Source organism: Mobula hypostoma, chromosome 3 (genome assembly GCF_963921235.1).
Source record: "Mobula hypostoma chromosome 3, sMobHyp1.1, whole genome shotgun sequence".
Taxonomy (NCBI): domain Eukaryota; kingdom Metazoa; phylum Chordata; class Chondrichthyes; order Myliobatiformes; family Myliobatidae; genus Mobula; species Mobula hypostoma.
The window spans coordinates 59,111,662-59,129,839 of NC_086099.1; the positions used below are offsets into that span (position 1 = coordinate 59,111,662).

Here is an 18,178-nt window from a genome sequence, read left to right on the forward strand (position 1 = left end):
TGCTGTTCTTCCTATCTTATCAGGTGCTTTAAACTCAGAATTGATTATCTCACTCTGCCTCATGTTTAGTTCCAACAGCTAGAATTTCTTCTTTCACAATTACTATCCCTTTGAACCAACAAAATTTATTTCTTGGCAAACTTGTATAAGCATCTTCATTTGATCAACAACATCACTAATTAATATGGTAAAACACCAACGCCCCAATACAGTTTCCTTTCTTTCTTGAAAAGTTTCAAACTGCTTAACTACTTAGGTAATTTTGAGATAAAGCGCAAACAAGCCTTTCGGCCCAACAAGCTATACGACCCAGCAACTCACTTACTTAATCCAAGCTTAATTACAGGGCAATGTACGCTGACCAATTATCCTACTAACCAGTATGTATTTAAAATGCGAGAGAAAACTATCAAGAGGAAAGCCTCGCTTATACAGGGGGTGGACGTACAAACTTCTTGCAGATGCCAGAACTTAACCCAAACTCCGATGCCCTGAGCTGCAATAACATCAGCAGCTATGCTATTGTGGCAGCAGACTTTCGAAGAGCAAACTCTTCGAAGTAAACACAAAGCCACCCAACACAAAAAATTTCTATCTTTGCTTCAAACGAATATTACAACGTAGTTGAACTACTCATCAACAAGACACAGCAAATTCATTTTAACTCATATTTTGCTTTGATTAGATTAGATAAGACAGAATCAGCAACCGAAATGAAACATCTTTTCACTCAGTTAAGGGAAAGGAAAAATTGCAGATGCCAATGATCTGAAACAGGTGGAAATTAAAATCAAAGAGCAATACAGAATGGACACAGACCTTTTAGCACAACCAGTCCATGTAGTTCACCCAACTAGCCCAAGTTCCCTCTAATCAGTCAGTGTCCCTCTCAGCCTTGGCCCTGTGTGTACCTATCCAAGTTCTCCTTAAATGATACAATTTCATCTGCCTCACCCACTTCCTCTGTCAACTCGATCCATATACTCAGCACAGAAAAAGTTGCCTCTCAAGTGCCTTTTAAATTTTTCCCCTCTCACCCTTAATCTATGCTCTCTTGGTTTTGGAATACCTTACCCTGGATAAAAGACTACTACCATCCACTTTATCTAAGCCCCTCATGAACTGTTGAGAATTACTTTCCACACAAAAAGACATGCAGACTCCTCCTAAGCAGACTCCCTATCCAAATTCTGTCCATCAGAATTCCCTACAATGACTTCCCACTACTGACATCACACTGACCAATCTGTAGATTCCTGGCTTGTCTTTGCTACCCTTAAATAACAGTGACACACCAGCCACCTTCCAGTCTTTAGTAACTTCTCTACTGGCCAACAATGCAATTTCTCTGCAATTTCTTCTCTAGCTTCCCAGCAAGTCTGAGGATGCACTGGGGAGTTAACCTGCTGTAGGGTTGCAAACAACTCCTCTTTGGTATTGTGAGTGTCCTTCAAAACATCTTATTTTCCTTAACTCTGGAGCTACCATAGTTTCCTCCTCAGTAAACACATTGGAGAAATATCCACTAAAAATCCCACCAATTTCCTGCAGCTCAAGACATAGAAATGTAGGCTCCGTACTAATCTCCAAGGGGACCTACAATCTCCCTAGCCATCGTTTTTTTACACTTAATATAGCTATAGAATCTCGTGACCTTCATTATCCTTACCGGTCAGGTCCATCTCATGCCCTCTCTTTGCCTTCCCAATTTTCCTCAAGAGTATTCTTAATCTTTTTATAGTCATCCAGTGATCCACTCATCCCTGACCTCCAAAACCAAAACAATGTTTCCCCCTTTTTCTTGACCAGAGCCTCAGTATTTCTCATTAGCCAAGGTTCCCTAAACTTGCCAGGTTTACCATTCATTCTAACAGAAACATGCCGCTACTGGGCTCTTGGTATAACACTCTTAAAAGCTTCCCACCTTTTCCCTTCAAATATGTTCACTCAATTGACGTCTGCTAGCCCCCACTTCATTCCCTCAAAATTAGCCTTGCTCTAGTTTACGGCCCTAAATTGTGAACCTACTCTCTCTTTTTCCATCAGTATCTTAAAACGAGTAGAACTACAGTCAATAGAGGCAAAGAGATCTCTAAATGCCACTTCTGTTACATGACCCCATTTCATTCCTTAACAGGAAGTACAGTTCTGCACTCTCGCAAGTAAGGCCCTCTATGAACAACTTCTCTACATATCTGCTCAAGTTCCCACTGTCTACTGGGGTGGGTCTATAAATGCTGCGCTACCAGAGTGACCCTCCCCTGATTATTTCTAAGCTCTATCCATATGGTCTCCCTCCAAGAATACCATCTAAGTAATACTGCTATGTCCTTCCTTATCTTAAAGCCAACACCCCCTTCTTACTTAACTGTTTCTTTACTACGCCTGTAGTAACTGTATCCTGAAATAATGAGCTACCAGTCCAGCTCTCCTTTCAGTCATGTTTGCTGTGGTTATAACATTCCAGTTCTCAGAGCCAATCTATGCTCTGAGTGTATCTGCCTTATCCGTCAAGCCTCGTGCATTGAAATAAACACAGTTTAACTGGGTATTCCTTTCCTTCCCTTTACTGTGCCCCTGGATATGCTGATTACTATAGCTTTATCGCACAACCTGCTCCTGCTCAGAGTCCCATCCCCCTGCCAATTTAGTTTAAACTCCCCCATGTAGCATTAGACAATTTTCTGGGAAGACAGCAGCCCCTCTGTTCAAATGTCACTTTTTCCCTCTTGTACAGGTCACCTCTACTCTAGTAGGGATCCCAGTGGTCCAAGAACTGAATCCCTGCCCCCTACACCAGCTTCTCAACCTCAAATTCATCTGGCCTATTTTCCTATTTCTAAGCTCATGAGCACATGGATCTAGGTGTAATCTGGAGATCATCACCCTCGAGGTCCTGCTTCTTACCTTACACCCTATGCTCATTCTGCAGAACCTCATTCGTTTTTGATGTTGTTTATAACAACATGTACCCTGACCTCTGGTCATTTGCCCTTCCAATTGAGACTTCTCTGTAGTGAATTGGTGTGAAAGCTTGTGTCAAATTTCAGCAAGTCAGGCAGCATCTGCACAGAAAGAAAACAGCTAAAAGGCGGAAGGATGGGTGAGTAAGTTTGCGGATGACACGAAGATTGGAGGAGTTGTGGATGGAGCTGTAGGTTGTCGAAGGCTATAAGAGGATATAGACAGGATGCAGAGTTGGACAGGGAAGCAGCAGATGGAGTTCAATCTGGATAAGTGTGAGGTGATGCATTTTGAAAGGACAAACCAGAAGGCTGAGTACAGGGTTAATGGTCGGTTACTTAAGAGTGTGGATGAACAGAGGGACCTTGGGGTTCAAATCCATACAAACTTCAAGGTCGCTGCACAGGTTGATAGGACAGTTAAGAAGGCCTATGTGATGCTAGGCTTCATTAATAGGGGGGATTGAGTTCAAGAGTAGAGAGGTCATGTTGCAACTCTACAAATCTCTGGTGAGACCACACTTAGACAATAGACAATAGGTGCAGGAGTAGGCCATTTGGCCTTTCGAGCCAGCACCGCCACTCCACCATGAGCTAAACTATTCTCCCATCTAGTTCCAATTTCTGGCTTTTTCCCCATATCCCTTGATACCCTGACTAATTAGATACCTATCAATCTCCTCCTTAAAGACCCTCAATGATCGGGCCTCCACAGCTGTATGCGGCAACGAACTCCATAAATCCACGCCCCTCTGGCTAAGAAAAATTCTCCTCGACTCTGTTTTAAACGGGTACCCTCTAATTCTAAGACTGTGGCCTCTTGTCCTGGACTAACCCACCAAGGGAAACAGCCTTTTCACATCTACTCTGTCCAACCCTTTCAACATTCGAAATGTTTCTATGAAATCACCTCTCATTCTTCTATACTCTAATGAATACAGTCCAAGAGCTGAAAAACGCACCTCATATGTTAGCCATTGCATTCCAGGAATCATCCTCGTAAATCTTCTCTGAACTCTCTCCAACATCAGTACATCCCTTCTCAGATAGGGGGCCCAAGACTACACACAGTATTCCAGATGAGGTCTCACCAGTGCCCCATAGAGCTTCATCAACACCTCCTTACTCTTATACACTATTCCTCTTGAAATAAATGCCAACATAGCATTTGCTTTCCTTACTGCTGATCTAACCTGGTGGTTAACCTTTAGGGTATCCTGCACAAGGACCCCCAAGTCCCTTTGCACTTCCAATTTTTGAATTTTCTCCCCATCCAAATAATAATCTGCCTGATTATTTCTTCTTCCAAAATGTACAACCGTACATTTCTCAACATTGTATCTCATCTGCCATTTGTTTGCCCACTCTCCTAAATTGGCCAAGTCTCTCCGCAACCTTTCCGTTTCTTCAACACTTCCTGCTCCTCCACCTATCTCGGTGTCATCCGCAAACATAACCACAGAACCATTTAATCCATAATCTAAATCATCGATATACATTGTAAAAAGAAGCGGCCCCAACAGCGACCCCTGCGGAACACCACTAGTAACCAGCAACCAATCAGAATAGGATCCCTTTATTCCCACCCTTTGCTTTCTGCCTATCAGCCAATGCTCCACCCATTCCAATATCTTTTCTGTAATTCCATGGGCTCTCATCTTATTAAGCAGCCTCTTATGCAACACCTTATCCAAGGCCTTTTGAAAATCCGACTACACAACATCAACAGCCTCTCCCTTGTCAACCTTATTTGAGATTACCTCAAAAAATTCCAATAGGCTGGTGAGGCAGGATCTTCCCTTCACGAAACCATGCTAGCTTGGGCCTATCTTGTCATGCACCTCGAGGTATTTCATAACCTCGTCCTTGAGGATCGACTCCAATAACTTTCCAACTACCGATGTCAGACTAATAGGTCTGTAATTTTCTTTTTGCTGCCTCCCTCCTTTCTTAAACAGCAGAACTACATTTGCGACCTTCCAGTCCTCCAGAACCATGCCAGAGTCTACTGATTCCTGGAAGATCATTTCCAATGCCTACACAATCTCCAAAGCCTCCTCCTTCAGAACCCGTGGGTGCACCTCATCCAGTCCAGGAGACTTATCTATTCTTAGTCCATTTAGCTTCCCAAGCACTTTCTCTCTAGTAATCTTGACTGTACCTAATTCTATTCCCTGAGACCTCTGGCTATCAGGTATGTTGCTAATGTCTTACGTATTGTAAGACAAAAGTAAGCTTAATGTTGCTAAGCTTACTTTTCCAATCGACTTGGGCCAGTTCCTCTCTCATACTACTGTAATTTCCTTTGTTCCACTGAAATATCGATACATCGGATACCAGCTTCTCCTTTTCAAATTTGAAACTGAACTCAATTATATTATGATCACTACTTCCAAGGGGTTCCATTACCTCCAGCTCCCTAATCGCCTCAGGTTCGTTACACAGCACCCAATCCAAAACAACCGGTCCCCTGGTGGGCTTAAGAGTATTGTGTTCAGTTCTGGTTACCTCATTATAGGAAGGAAGTGGAAGCTATGGAGAGGGTGCAGAGGAGATTTACCAGGATGTTGCCTGGATTGGGAAAAAAAGTCTTATGAGGCAAGGTCAGCAGAGCTGGAACTTATCTCTTTGGAGCGTAGAAGGATGAGAGGGGACTTGATAGAGGTCTACAAGATTATGAGAGGCATAAATAGGGTGGATAGCCAGTACCTGCTTCCCAGGGCACGAACAGCTAACACCAGAGGGCATATGTACAAAGTTAAGGGAGGGAAGTTTAGGGAAGACATTAGGGGTAAGATTTTTTTTACACAGAGGGCTATGGGTGCCTGGAATGACTTACCAGGGATGGTAGTGGAGGCTAAAACATTAGGGGTATTTAAGAGCCTCTTGGACAGGCACATGGATGAAAGAAAAATAGAGGGTTATGGGGTAGTGTGGGTTTAGTATGTTTTTTTAAGGAATATATGGGTCGGCACAAAATCGAGGGCCGAAGGGCCTGTACTGTGCTGTAGTATTCTAGTGTCTCATGTCTTTTACAAAAACTAGGAATTGTTAGAAATCAAACATGTTTAAATTGCACAGAAGGATGAAGCTTGGAGAGAACAAAGATAACATTGTGATACAGTGGTGACCAAGAACCAGTTAAGTATTCTTCAGTTTATTTAAGTTGGCACTACCTCTTGTGCCAATTTTTCTTAATCTTCATCCTATCACAGACATTCCCTTTGTTCCTCCTATCTAGTCCCCTTCTCTGCAATGTTTGAGTTTTAGAAATAACATCAGTCTGAAATGTTTCTCTATCCACATTTCCAGCTCAAACAGCTGAGTATTTACAACATTTCCTGTTTTTATCATCTTCTCATTTGACAGCAACAGTGTCTTTTTGGGTTATTGGCTAGTAACCACTGTACCGATATGGCTCAATTCTTTCCTTCCCCTCCATTTGATGTGTATCACTTCACTGACCTCTTATTCTGCTTGGCCAATACTCTATGCGAACACATAACCCCCAATACTATAAGCTCTTAGCTTTTGCAGTGACGTCCAATGACACGTTATCAAAAATCTTTGAAAACTACAATTACACATCTCCAGATTTCCCTTTTTCCACTTTACTCATTATATCCTCAAAGGAATCTAATAAACTAATCAAATGTGATTACCATTTGTGGGTTTTCAACTGCTAAAACCTTGGTAAAATCTGGAATATTTTGCAAGATCCCATGATCTAATATAAAACTTTAGACAGCAAGCAATTAGTTCGATGGGACTTGTCAACCTGTAATACCATTAATTTACACCGCACTTGTGTGATTTATTTAGGTTCCTCCTCTGTTTTCCATTGTATTTTTGACTGTCATTGCAATTGTCAAGGTTTCAACCATGAAAGGTGCAAAAACAGTCTCTATGATATTCTACCATTTCCTTATTTTTCTATCATTAATTCCTCAAAATTTTCACCTCAAGGGAACAACACTTACTCACTTTTTGTATACTTATCAAATTGCTCACTGCATGCTTTCATAATTCTTGCCAGATTATGCTTGTAATCTATTGTCTCCCTTTTTACTGGGTTTCTAATCTTTCCCACACTCTGGCCTTCCACTAATTTTTGTCACAGCATTTCAATGTGAAATTATCCTAGTTTCCTTGGTTTGCCTTGTAGAGTCTTTATTTCTTGAAAGACTACAAATTTATTGCTATGTAATTCCTTAAACATATGTCACTGCTGTCTATAATTTCACTCAAATCCATGTCAGTCAACCGTACCTTCATATATTTCTCAAAATCTTCAATTTAAAATACTTGTTTCAGATTTAAGTTTTGTATTCTCAAAAGAATGTCAAGTTCTGTTATATGATCATTCTCCCCAAGAATCCTGTATTACAAAATTATTAATTGATCATCTCTCAATCTAAGACAGTGTTGTTCCCTGTTATTCCATAATGAGCAATACACACACCATCTCTTGTATATGTGATTCCATAATGCTTGGTTCCAAGAGACTACACAGGATGTATTATACTTGAAGGTTACTTTTCTCAGTCGATAACAAGATTAAAATCACCCACAATTAGCTTGCTTGCATGTCTCCCCCCACCCCTTTTTTTGGCTTCATGTTGTCCTACACATAGTTACTGTTAGGTGGCTTACAATTTCTTATCAGCATCTTATTATCCATCTAACTATTCCACTAAAATATTAAGTATTCTAGTCCATCTTAATCAATTTTCAACATTTCCATAGTGGCTAACAATTCATACCAATTTACATCTATCTGAGCCATCAATTCATCTGTCTTGTTGTGAATGCCACATGCATTTAGATATAGACTTTTCATCACTTTACTCTACCCTTTCTCTATTTCTAGGTGTACTCTTTTATGCTTCTATAATTTGTCGTACCCATTACACTCCTGTATCATTGCTTTTCCATGTCTCTGTAATTAGAACACACACTCTATCATTCGCCCACCATAGCTCCCCCTTTTAATTACAAACAATTTACGTTAAGAGTCATAGTTCTTAGGCACAACTCTTCTTATGCACAACTCATCTTATGCTGTCCTGAGCTGGTCTCAGTTACCTGTACAGTATTTGGTCCATATCCCTCGAGACCGTCACTGTAATGTTGATTAATTTTATCATATGCAAACCACGCATACACTCTCCATTTCTACTTCTAGACTATTCCAAAACAGTGCTAAATAACCACCTTCATTCTAATCTCTTGCAGTAATTATTATTGCTCAACTTTGCTTAGTAATATTCCACTGGAGCGTTCTGAGCCGTCAAGCTAAAATTAAAACTGATATCTGAATGAACATGCAAGGTGCCGGTATATCCATAAAGGCCTAACCAGTCAATGAAGAGGAACTAGTGTCTCACTGTATTTAACATGTAAAGCAGATATCAAACAACATTGCCCGGTTGCATCTTATTATCACATTAAGGTACTGAGGTTTAGGCTCGGCCATATCAGACAAATAACACTTCCAACCATCTAGTCACACAGCCCCCGCCCCGTGGTCCCTGAGCCAACAGGAGTATAGGCCAAACCTGCTTTTATCAAATACCACCCCCGACCTCATACCCCCGCTTCCCAATCCCAGACTCACCTTCATTCAGCGTCCAAAGCTCCGAGGATCAGACAAATTTCATCAACAGCAACTCATCTCGGGTCAACAATATCCGTCAGTTCCGGCCATCGCCATTCGCCCGCCCGCCCTTTCCTGCCTCCGTGCCTGCCTGCCTGCCTGCCGTGTGACTACTTGGAAGATGCCATGATTGAGACTGTCTGATCTCATCAGCTCATAAAAGATTTACGATTCGATATTTGTTTATTGTCATTCGTCGGTACACAAGTGTAAAAGAGAACGAAATGTTTGTTACCCCGGATCCGTGGCAGCATAAATATAAATACATAAGATTAGTTTATGTGCATAGACAGTATTGTACTTAAAAGTAACGCAAGGCACTGTACATAAGGGGACTGACAAGAAATAATAAAGTAGTGGTGGATAATGGGTGGAGGTTTTGATCAGGCTGACGGCTTGGAGGAAATAACAGTTTTTCAGCCTGCGTAGCCTCTTCCCTGATGAGAGTTGGAGAAACAAGACCATGAGCAGGACTGGTGGGATCCTTAATGATATTGCTGACCTTTTTCCGGCATCTTTCCGGATTCTCACTAATCGGGGCCCCCTCTTATTTGAGGCAATTCAAACAAACACTAATAACAAAAGTAGCCGTGATTCATTTCTTTATTTGGGATGCTATGCAGCCTAAAGGGGCCAGAAGACTGTTGTTGAACAATTTTTAACTAGTGTCATTCGCGTTACTACACTACACCATTCTTAGAGCAGTTTTTAAATATCATCCGTCGTGTTTGTTTCTGTTCAAAAAGAGGTGATTGTTGTCACTGATAGTTAGCAAGAAATAAGCAGTAAAACAATTCAGAACTGTTCTCTGCGGTTTCAAGTTTGGAGTTGCCAGAAAAAGCCGGGAGTGAAAATGAAACGATTTCACTACTTCAACAAACCACACGGGAAGAGAGATAAGAGGCGGGCCGGTTCAGCTCGCTGCTATATGACATTTACTCGGTTCTGCGCTGTGGACAGACTTTCTTTCATAGACCTCAGTTCTAAACGCTATTTGCTTGTTTTTATTGTTTGCATGATTTTTTTTTTCTCGGCACATTAGGTGTTTGACTGCTCTTTTTAAAATTCGTTTGTGTTTCTTTGTATTGCGGTGACCTCTACGGAGACAAATCTCAAGGTTGTATAACGTACACATATTTTGATCATGTACTTTGAACTTAATTATGTAATCTGTACCCAGTTAAACGGTAGTTTTGTCTTTTTGTATACATTTTTAACTATTTTCATGAACTTTGGCTAATTGGAGCAGCCGCTGTATTGCTCCTGACAGATAGATAAATAGATACAACCAACATACATCAAAGTTGCTGGTGAACGCAGCAGGCCAAGCAGCATCTATAGGAAGAGGCGCAGTCGATGTTTCAGGCCGAGACCCTTCGTCAGGACTAACTGAATAGATAGATACTTTATTGATGCCAAAGGAATTTACAGAGTCACGGTAGCGTTGCAAGTGCACAGATACACAAATATTAGAAGAGAGGTAAGAAAGAATTAAAAAAAAACAAGTTATCTCAAACAACCTAACAGGAGACGGTCATCACTGATGTTTCCTAATTAACCAGAATTCACTGATGGTGAGTTGGCTGGTGGCGGTGATGTGTTGGACATTTTTAACTACCCGTTGCTACTGACTTTCAGTAGCAGAGGCAGAATCCACTCGACGTCTTTATCCCTGGAATATCAGGATTTTAATACAACATTTGACAGATTTTGTTATTCATTTTGTTTTGTTATCATTACAGAGATAATTAAGTTGAAGGAGACTATCCCATCTATCACCTTCTTTAAAATAGTGGACAATGTGTCTTGAAAATTTAAAAAAAAACTGAAGATGCTGGAAATACTCAGCATCTGAGGAAGGAGACAATGTATCAAATTAAAGCTTCTTCTTCAGTGTTTGCCCACATTACTCTAGTCCCGTGAACACGTGTATTTATTATCCGTAAGAACAATAAACACTGGAAGCATTCAGCAGGACAGGTAAAGAGTAGAATATAGTTAACATTTCGTGTTGATGGCCTTTCATATGAATGACAGGACAGATACTGTTTGATCAGCTGAGCATTTCCAGGATTTATTGTTTTTTATTTATGATTTCAGGCAAATGTAGATTTTTGCTTTTCAACCTGTGTTCATTAGTCTTAATGATAGATCTTGTTCTTTTCTCCAAAGCTCTCAAGTCCTAGATGCAATCTTAATCATGCCTGCTTCTTAACTTGGATTGTAGGAGATCATAGTCGATCATTGGTTCCTTTGAGCATAGGAGAATGAGGTGTGACCTCATTGAAGTTTATACGATCATGAGGCGTATGAATAAGGTGGATGGTCATAGTCTTTCCCCAGGGTTGGGGAGTCCAAAACAAAAGGACACAGATAAAAGAGGAGAGATTTGAAAGAGACCTGAGAGGTAACTTTTTTACCCAGAGGATAGTGAGTACCTGAAATGAGTTTCCGGTGGAAGTGGTCAAGACAGGTACAATCGCAACATTTTAGAGGCAGTAGAATGGGAACATGGAGGGGAAGGGCTTGGGGAATTATGGGCTGAATGTGGACAACGAGACTAGTAGGGAGGATGTCTTTGGTTAGGATGGGTAATTTGGGCCAAAAGGCCTGTTTGAATGCCACATTACTCAACGAATGAATATTTATCTCTTCATGGCAGTTAATGCTTCACTGTTTTAATTTTTTTTTACTTTTTCAAACCCAATGGACAGGCTTAAGTTTCTTGAACTTATTTCTTCATAGATTTCATTAATTTTGTGAAACAGAATTACTTTTGTTTATGGAAAATATCAACAGACTGCCAGGAAATTAACTCCAAATCAAAAGCTGAGATTCTATATTACAAGTCATACCTTTTTCATCTAACCTTTCACAGGGAGTTTACCACCCAAAATTATATTTTTTAAAACTTGTTTTATTTTGTTCATTCCCAAAAATATCATAATAATTAATGCAGCAAATAATTGTGTGGCATAAACTTTTAATTCTAGGTCAAACCATTTATGAAAAGAAATGATAATTTTTTTGAAACAGCAAAAATGAGCATGTGAGATTATAAAGAGACAAAAATTTACTGTGGGACATTTCCTGTTTCTAACTATAGAGGAAATTTATTTTGTGTTAAAAAGCATATTCTGGATGAAGTAAAAATGAGATTATGTTTACTGTGCTTTTCATATGAGTTATGTAGACAGTGTTAGGTAGTTCTGACCAGGAAAAATTACGCACAAAACGTGTATTTTCCTCATTTGGAAATGTATCGTCATCCTTGAATGATCACAAAATCAAAAATCAAAAATTCGACGAGGAATTGGAATTGGTTTATTACTTCCACATGTACCAAGACAGAGTAAAAAAAGCTTGTCCTGCATACTGTTCATACAGATCAAATCATTACACAGTGCATTGAGGTAGAATAAGGTAAAACAATAACGAAATAAAGAATAAAGTGTAACAGCTACAGAGATAATGCAGTGCAGGTCATGAGTAAAGTGCAAGATCATAATGAGGTAGATTATGAGATCAAGAGTCCATCTTATTGTACTAGAGAATCATTCAATAATCCTATAACAGTAGAGTAAAGGCTGCGCTTGAGACTAATGGTATGTGCTTTCAGGCATTTGTATCTTTTGCCGGAAGGGGTAAGGGAAAAGGGGGAATATCCAGGGTGGGTGGAGTCTTTGAATATGATCTATTTTACTGAGGCTGCCAGATGCACAAACTGAAACCATAGAAGCAAGACAGTTTTCCGTGACATGCTCACTACTCCCATCCCAAGGACAAGAGCTTGGTATTAAATCTAATCTTACTTGCAACACGCCCATATCAACTAAAGAGAGAATGAGTGAGAGATACGAGTAATGTCTAGGGCGCTGTATTGAAACAAATGGCTGCTCAGAGTTATTCCCCCTTATTCAGAGATGCAGATTCTATCTTGATCCATGGTACATTCTTCTAGGAGGGGAATTTAAAGTGCCTTCAGAATATGGCAGTATTAGGACGACCATCATTGTAGGAAATTAACAACTGAGATCTATAATTCCAAGGACTGATATCACATTCATTACTGAGGTATTAAGATAGTTAATGATATGCTTAATTGAAATCTTTAAAGATTCAAAACACTAAGGGCCACACTGATATTTTCCACCTTCTAGATTGATAGGAAACATATGAGTCACTTATTATGTTAAGCGCTCTTTGGTAAGCAATATTGAGTTATCTAGTTTGACAAGTAAATCTAGATTGCACCATTGTATTATGAGAGAACAAAGTTATAAGCCTCAGTTCATGCAATATTGGGACTGGTTATGAGGCTATCTTAAAAGTCTATGAAAGGCAAAGCCACATAAGCTGTGAGGAAATCTGGGGCCATAACAATTAAATGCTGGAACAATGCTCCATTTACTTTGATAGACAAATGATATGTTTATATTTTTGAAAGTTTCATTACATCAGGATATTAAATTTACAACAGCCCAGGGAGAATGCAAACTCTACACAATATTGTGGAAGCAGGTCTAATTAAATTAATCCTAGGATGACCTTGATACAGTTTGTTTTCCACATCCTTGGAAGTTTACTTTTCAAATCATTTGAAGAGTTAAATGCTGTAACCAATGTAACTTAGGTTCTCTGTTATCAGACATGTCCAGTATATTAAATCTTTCAAAGCATGAGTTCAGTGATACGAAATTCTCAATAACACATCTAAAGGTGGTAATGGTAGTTATGGCAAAAAAGTAAACATCTTGGAAAGTTAAGTTGATTTTATTGTTTACTTCAAGACACAAAGCTGATCCTGAGTTATTCATGTTGTTGAGTAGCACAGGACTTTTGGCCAAATGCATCCATTCCAATCAAGATGCCCATCTAAGCTAGTCCCATTTGTGTGTATTTGGCCCTTATCCTTCTAGGTATTTCTTGTCCAAGTCTATTCTGTACAGTGTGGAAAGTAAACATTGCTTCCAGTTCAAAAAAATTGAATCTCTGCAGATGTAACGAAGCACCAGTAAAATTATTCTATCATAAATCTCTGCTCAGATTCAAGAGTCAGCAAGATTTTAAATATGCAGTGCTAAATCTACTTCATAATGCAACACCCATACGAAATGCTGGAGGAACTCAGTAGGCCAGGAAATTGAACAAACAGTTGATGTTTTGTGCTGAGACCCTTCATCAGGACTGGAAAGGAAAGAGGAAGATTCCAGAATAAAAATGTGGGGGGAGGGGAAGGAGGACAATGTGGAAGGTGAGTGGTGAAGTCAGGTGGATAGGAAAGGTAGGAAAGGGCTGAAGAAGAAGGAATCTGATAGGAGGGGAGAGAGGACCATGGAGAATGGGAAGAAGGAGGTGATCAGCAGGTGAGGAGAAGACATAAAACACCAAAGTAGGGAATAGAAGAAGAGGGAAGGGGGAGGGGAAAAGGAAAAAGAAAATAAAAATTAACAGAAGGATAAATCTCATTAGGTTGTAGGCTACCTAAATGGAATATGAGGTGTTCCTCCTCCCCCTGAGAGTGGCCTCATCATAGCAAAAGAAGAGACCATAGAATGACATGACAGAATGTGAATAGAGATTGGAATTAACATGGTCGGCTACAGGGAAATTGCCAGATGGAGCAGAGGTGCTCGACAAAGCAATGCCCCAAATTACGTTAGTTCTCATCAGTGCAGAGGAGGCCGCATCAGGAGCACAGGGTACAATAGATTTCGCGGGTGAAGTGTTGCCTCACCTGGAAGGACTGCTTGGGGCCCTGAATGGAGGTGAGAGAGGAGGTGAATGGGCAGGTGTAGCATTTCTCTCGTTTGCAGGAATACGTGCCAGGAGGGAGATTAGTGGGCAGAGACGAGTGAACAAGGGAATCACGGAGGGAGCAATCCCTAAAGAAGGTGGAGTGTGTGGTGGGATCCCTGATGTGCTGGATGCTGAGGCTGATGGAGTTGGAGATGAGCGCGGATGTCCAGGAAACAGAGGAGATGTGGGTGAGGGCAGCATCAATGGTGGAGAAAGGGAAACCTCGTTCTTGAAAGAAGGTCATTTCTGTTGTCCTGGAAAGGAAATCCTCATCCTGAGAGCAGATGTGGTGGAAATAAAGGAACTGAGAAAAGAGAATAGCATTTTTTCAGGATACAGGGTGGGAAGAGGTTTAGTCAAGATAGCTGTGGAAATTGGGAGGTTTATAAAAGATGTCGGGAGACAGTTTATCTCCAAAGACAGAGAGATCAGGAAAGGAAAGAAAGGTGTCAGAAATGGACCAAGTGAATTTAAGGGCAGGGTGGAAGTTGGAGGCAAAGTTGATGAAATTAGCGAGCTCAGCATAGGTGCATGAAGTGGCACCAATGCAGTCATCAATGTATTGCAAAAGAGTTGGGGAGCATTACCATTGCAAGCTTGGAAGACTGACTATTCTACATAGCCAACAAAAAGGCATGCATAGCTGGGACCCGTGCGGGTGCCCATGGCTACCCTTGAGTTTGGAGAAAGTGGGAGGAGTCGAAGGAGAAATTGTTGAGGGTGAGGACCATTTCTGCTCGATAGAGGAGGGTTGTGGTGGAGGGGAAGTGGCTGGGCCTTTTGCTGAGAAAGAAGCAGAGAGCTTTGAAGACTTCTTAATAGGGGATAGAAATGTATCGGGACTGGACATCATTGTTGAAAATAAGGCGGTCAGGACCAGGGAATTGAAAGTTGTTGAGGAGTTTGAGACCATATGAGGTGTCATGGATGTAAGTCGAAAGGGTCTGAACCAAGGCAGATAGAATGAATTGAATTGACTTTATTACTTACATCCTTCACATTCATGAGGAGTAAAAATCTTTACATTACGTCTCCGTCTAAATGTGTCAACGTATGTGAACACAAGTTCAGTGGGGCAGGAGCAAGCAGAGACAATGGGCTTACACGGACAGTCAGGTTATGAACCTTGGACAGGGGGTAGAAATGAGCAATGCAGGTTAAGGGAACTTTTCTAATGCAGCAGTGTTTATAATTATTTAATGAGATACATTTTCCACTAAGCAGTTATTCAATTAAATAGCAACATATTGAACTATCCGAGTGAATGTTGTCTGTTCCTTTAGGAATCTAGGGCTTTAACGTTATTTTAAAGTTGTTGTTACAGTCTTGTACATTTTCTTCTGGAAATGTTATCACTGAGAACATTCAAATGTATTTGTGAATAAAAGCAAAATACCGTGGATGCTGAAAATTAAAAGAAAATGTGAATCCTTGACAGCTCAAACATGAACTTTCTTTTTTTCTTGGGACTAAGGAGGCAATGAAGTCAACCACATTTTAGTGGGTTTTCGGATATATCTTGGTTGACTGCATGGGGATGACAGATTTCCTTCCACGTAGGGCAATTGCGTTCCGGGTGGGGGAAGAAAAAAAATCTCAGGTTAATGACTTTTCATCAATTAGGTGAAACATTAACTCTTACATTTCTTCCTTTTGTGTTCAAAATCATGTTTGGCAGTATCAATGGTTAAAATTTGTTATCCTCCCACAGTACTCTATTAGTTATTTCTCATTTATAAGAAAAGGAATAAGGGATCAGGAGAGAAGTGCACTTTAGTTATGGAACAAGTGTGGAATTATCACCCAAAAGAATTAAGTATTTTACAAAATAAAATTATTAATTAATTGCAATTTGGTTAGTAAAACAAATCAAATTATAACTCATATGTTAACCAAAACAGATATAACTTGTACAAATTGTACTTCTAGTGTATATTTAATATCCATGCATTCAAATGGTGCATAAAGAGTAAAATAAATTGCAGCACTTATTGATCAATACAAAGAAATATTGACCTATGTTAAATGAATATCGATAGCATTAGAAATAATGAGAACATCATTTATCTGTAAAGGATGGAGACATGCAACAGATCAAAAAAAAGCTGGTGGTATTTTAAACAAAATTTTATGTAGTAAAAGTAACAATGTCTTCTATGAAAATTGAAAATAACCCAGGAAAATGAAAAACAAATAGCTGTTAGCAGCATGTCTATTTGAATAATGTTGCTATTGATTTCTGGTGCGTTCCTATTATGTTGAAATGATGCTTCACTGCACAAGTTCCTTCTTTTCCAGGACTTCAGAACCACAGTGATCCCTTCCTCCCTGAACCTTTCCATCTTGTTGCAATCTTAATGTATTCAAGTTTAAAACTGGCATAATCAAAATATTGCTTTAAATTAATTTGTTTATCTTTGACAGGTGTCTTGCTGTGTGTGAGATGGTTCTTACAACCACAGAGATTTTACTTTTAGTGATTTGACTTGAAATCTTACAGCAGAAAAGCAAGAAACAAAAGATGTTTACCGTTTAGCATGCCAACTCGAGTAAATTGTGAAATACATGATTTTTGGTGTGAGGATAATAAAATGTTTTAAGAAGCAATGGCTATGATTCCATAATTTACAGTATATATATTTAAGACTTGGAATAACATGATTAACATGGAGGATCAAAGCTCCTCTCTTTGGTATCGTATCAATGGATTTGTTTGATGATACTAATCTGAACAAAGGCCTCACCTTGTTTATGGTAAAAAAAAACCTATTAATCCATATTCTTGGGCAGCAGGCCTGAATTTTTCCACTATAATGTAGTTGAGTAAACATCCTCTGAGAGTGAAATTAACTTTGGGCCGTTTCTTAGAAGAACTAGAGCACGTCAATACTGTAAGTTTTTCATTCTAGGACAAATATTACAGTGCCAACCTGTTACAGTGGACTGAGACGTTTGAAAAAAAGCTGTGAGAAACAGTCGAATTTAACAGAAACAGCCCAGCATGTGCAGAGACATTGAGTTTTTAAAAAAGGCTGTAAGCAGAAGAATTCAGATTTCATAAAGACTGAGTACTGGGTTATAATAATCATAAAAAATCTGAAATGGCTGGCTACATCAGACAGATTGATGAGTTTGATTACACAATGGGTAATTGGCTCATGTATACTGAGCTATTGGTCTGGTATTTTGAAGCAAATGAAATTGCCAATGAGAAGCAAGTCCCAATTTTGCTCAGCGAATTGTTTTGTTTTGAAGTTTGACTGCTCTAACCAAACAATTAGAAATTAGCTTCGCTGCTATTGTAAAGGTGATGCAAGAACACTTAGAACTGAAGCTATTGTTGATTTCAGAATGCTTTACGCTAAATCAAAAAGGAGTCCATTTCAGCATACATGGCTGAATTGAAGAGATTATCTGAGCATTGTCAGTTCAGTGATTGTCTTAATGTTGCATTGAGATCGTTTAGTTTGAGGAATCTTACAAGAAAGCATTCAAAAATGGCTCTTAACTGAAGTGTATCTTACATTTAAAAGTACTCTTGAAATTGCTGTTTCAATGGAAAATGCAGGCAGAGAAGCAATTCAGTTGCAGTCAGCAATGAAAGTGAGGAAGAATAAAATTGCAGTGTCTAAACAGAAACCAGCTTGGCCAAACAAATTGTGTTACTATTGTGGCAGGGGTTCACATACACCAAAAAAAAATGCAGATTTAAAGGCAAAACTTGCAGAAAATTCAACAAAGTAGGACACATACAAAGAAC

The 18,178-nt window shown here is 39.6% G+C and overlaps 1 protein-coding gene across 7 annotated transcripts in view; it reads right to left on the reverse strand.

Annotated features, from left to right (window-relative positions):
• The window catches only part of exoc1 (exocyst complex component 1), a 94,216-nt gene extending 85,540 nt beyond the window's left edge, over positions 1 to 8,676 (reverse strand). For all 7 annotated transcript variants that reach the window (XM_063043112.1, XM_063043110.1, XM_063043107.1 and 4 more), the window contains exon 1: positions 8,581 to 8,676. The gene's annotated coding sequence lies outside the window, so the exon portion shown is untranslated. The remainder of the gene's footprint in view (positions 1 to 8,580) is intronic.
• Positions 8,677 to 18,178: the final 9,502 nt, after the last annotated feature.